This window comes from Loxodonta africana, unplaced genomic scaffold (genome assembly GCF_030014295.1).
Source record: "Loxodonta africana isolate mLoxAfr1 unplaced genomic scaffold, mLoxAfr1.hap2 scaffold_354, whole genome shotgun sequence".
Taxonomy (NCBI): Eukaryota; Metazoa; Chordata; class Mammalia; order Proboscidea; family Elephantidae; genus Loxodonta; species Loxodonta africana.
In genome coordinates, this window is record NW_026975068.1 from 187,583 (window position 1) to 191,212 (window position 3,630).

Below are 3,630 nucleotides of genomic sequence, written 5' to 3' on the forward strand. Positions count from 1 at the left end.
TGTATATAAGCATATGCGCATGCTTGGCTTCCCCCACATGTCTGTCAGTTTGACGTACTGTAGGGGTTCTTACACCAAACTTTTGACACCTCCTTTAACAATACTTTAAATCATTTCAAGCCCAAAATGTGTCATTTCTCCTTTTCCGTAACCAGCCCTGGATTTGCTCATTCATTCTTAGCATGCTTGAGATCACTCTGATTCCCATCTCCTCCCTGGCTACCTTCCATCCCCGTTTGTCTTTAAGGCGCATTGTTCCTCATATGAGGAAAGAGAAGCTGGTTCCTCTGCCAAGGAAACCCCCGACCTCTGGAAAAGCTCTCAGAGTCTCCCAAGTGTGTGCAAATAAATTAATTCACTTTAATAGTATAGAAAAAGGTCTGGGAGGCTTGTTTTTACACCAGCCCTGAGAGGCCTGAGAGGCACTTAATTTCAGGTCGCTGAATTGAGCATTGGATCTTGCTAAGTGGTGAAGCGCAGCTCAACCTCGGGGCTTTTCTGAACAAATAACTCTTCTACAGAAACTACAGGTAATTGGAAGGAATGGATTTCGCCTGATTGCCTCTTTGGCCCTGAAAGCAGCAGAAGCCCCCGAGGAGGCGTCTGGGCGCCCTGCTCCTTGCCCCGAAAGGCACCCAGAACATAATGGGAGTGACAGGCTACACTGATCCATTATGGACACACTGCCAGGGCACAGCCCCACAAGGCCTTCGCAGAGACAGACACTGTGTTTCTGAACGCACTTTTTTAATTCGCAGTTAGTTTGTGCATCAAGGCAAGGAGGAGACAACCGTGAGTGTGCACGTCTGATATCTGTTCCTTTCCCCAACTCGCAGCGAGTAAGGCTTGTCCTTGCTGAGAGGGGTGGAGGGGTGGCTGGAGGTGTTCCAGACCTGCATGCCTAGGCCATCCCCCAGGCAAGGGTTCAAAGGGGAGAGGACGACCTACCTGGGGGGGTGGTTACCGAAGTCTTGGCACTGGTCATACTGGTGGCTGCGGTCCGTCCCCCTGCACCTCTGTGGCTCTGCGGGGGGTACCTGGAGGGTAAGGCGGAGAAGCCCGGTGAACCACGCGGCGCTGGTGCTAATCAGAGGCCGTATGTATTCCGGCGTTGCGGGGCAGCCGGCCAGCTGTCAGGTTTGCTTCCTCGCCATACCTAGTGTGCAGTGCAGAGGGGTCGCCAGAGCATGGCTGGCGCTGCAGGGATTGGTTCCAGGGCAAACTGGAGCCATGGCGGTGCCGCCGGAAGCACCGGGGAACCTGGGGCAGGGAAATAGGGGGTCTCCGCGACTAAGCGATAGGGCACGCGGGTCTAGGCGGGCGTCGAGGCGGGGCCTACCTCACTGGATTCACCTCAGTGGTGCTGGAGCCGTCTGTCGTCCGCGGGCCCTCTGAGACGGCTCCCAGGGCCTTCCCAGATCCACCTGCCCACCGGGTTGTCGCAGGGCAGGTCCACGCCCGAGATGTCGCCCAGGTGGGCCAGCAGCAGCTGCGAGAGCCTTCGATGAGCGTGTTGGTTCCAGTGCACGCCATCTGCCTGCCCGTGCTGCCGGAGTGCCGGAAGTGGAAATTCAAGTCCAGCACGTTGAAGCGGAGCCTGCTGGCCTCAGCGGCGCTGTAGAAGTTGGCCTCCACCACATCATCCCGCAGGCACGAGGTCGGGGGCATGCCCTCAGGCGGGAGGAAACCCCCCGAGACCGTCTCAGCCACTGGCATGGCAGTGTTCCACACCACGAGAGAGGACTCGGGCAGGACCTAGCGAAGGCACCAGAACAGGGTCTCCAGGTTCCTCCTGTAGCTCCACATGGAATCCTGGCCATACCTGGACAGGTCCCAGAGGCAGGAGTTCATGATGACCACGTCTGGGCCGTGCTCGCCCCTCAGCAGCTCCAGCAGGACTTTCTCCACGTACCGGGAGTAGGCGCGCGTGAGGAAGTAGAAGCGCACAAGGTGGTGTGTGGAGCAGAACTCGCGGACTTCGCGGTAGTGGGTCCCGTTGTGCATACGGCCCCACCCGCCGCCGTGCAGCAGCCTGTCCTGCTCGAAGCTCATCTCGCCCTTGGCCTTCAGGGGACTGCTTGAGAGCAGGCAGTCCTTCTGCAGCAGGAGCACCAGGTCCTTGTACACGGCCCTCTGCACCGAGTCCCCCATGACGACCACGAACTTGTTGTGCCGCAGCTGCCGGACTTCGGACGCCCTCAGGTGGACCATGGTGGCTGGGTGAAGGTGGCCTAGCTCCTGCCTTCCCTCAGGGCGGGTCCCGAAAGAGCTCTGGACCGAGGGCTGAGGGGCTGCTGCCAGAGACGGAGAGAAGGCAGGCAGGCTGGCTGGCTGGCGGTTGTGGGGCGGCCGGGCGGGCAGACGGGGGCTGTTTAATGCCGCTGGACTGGCCTGGGCCTGGACGGGGAGGAGAAAGGGGGCAGCGTCCGGGGCCCTGAAAGCGTTCTGCCAATCCTTAGGCCCACGGTGTGACCTCTGAACCCATGGCCCTGCCCCTGTGCCTGGCTTGGCTCCCCTTGGTGGAGGGCAGCGGTGCTGACACTGATGCTGTTGGTCTGGATGGTTGTAGGCTGTTTCCGCCTCAGCCACCACCTGTGCTCCAGGCACTGGGACAAAGTCTGTCCACTGGAAGAACCAGGCCACTTCCAGGGCCGTGGCCCAGTCGGTGGTGGATCCACACCCAGGATTTCCAGGCAGTGTAGGCGAGAATACTCAGGAAAACATACTCATCTTAGTTCCACGGTGCTTTCGTCTTTGTTTTCGTTTTGTCTCTCTCTTCCCAATCCCATTGTGAGTACCCCAGCCCTCCTGAGAAATGACAAGAACACATCCCATGACCTGATCACTGTCTTTGTCCCAGGGTAAAGTCTGGAGACCCCTTCTAACACAGTGTTACAACCGGGGTGTGGGAATCCATACCCACAAGGTACTGGCCATGATGGTATCCCCAAGCAGTCCACCCTTCACACTTCCATCTGCACACCCAGTGCTCCTGAGCTGAGGCCTGGCCACCACACAGCTCCTCTGCATTTATCCAGCATTGCCCTTTGGAGAATCGATGCAAAGGAACCCTACGGTATGTAACGTAGGTGGACGTTTTACCCTTCCTGGGCACCACCTTCTGGGCAGTCATTCTGCTTCTCTGGAGATCCCCCCGGGGTGTCCAGTGTAGAACTCCTGCCGTCCACCACCTTTTTGCACTAACAAACGGCCTCTGGTGTGGTTCAAGCAGGGTAAGCTTAGTATGCAACTTCTGGCTCTTACAAATTAGGCTCCTATTACACTTTTGTAGGTGGACTTGTGCAAAAAGAGAGCTCCAGCTCTCAGTAAAAGCCCTGAGCTGCACTTGTCTGCTGGTGTGGTGGTAGAACAATCGTTGCTTTGGGAAATGCTCAGACCCTTTTCCACAGTGGCTCCACCAGCCATTAGATCTGTTAATTTTAACATGCTCACTCCTTAAATTATGACACTATCTTCTGGGTGGCCCAAACCATTAAACATATGACTGCTAACAGAACGATTGACAGTTTGAGTCCACATAGAGGCCCCTCAAGTGAAAGTTCTGGCTATCTACTTCCCAAAGGGCATAAACTTAGAAAACAAAAAAACCTGTGGAGTACATTACTACTC

General features: G+C 56.7%; 1 pseudogene; it reads right to left on the bottom strand.

Moving 5' to 3' along the window:
* Window positions 1–1,354: 1,354 nt before the first annotated feature.
* On the bottom strand, window positions 1,355–2,211 carry LOC135229540 (PC-esterase domain-containing protein 1B-like; annotated as a pseudogene).
* Window positions 2,212–3,630: the final 1,419 nt, after the last annotated feature.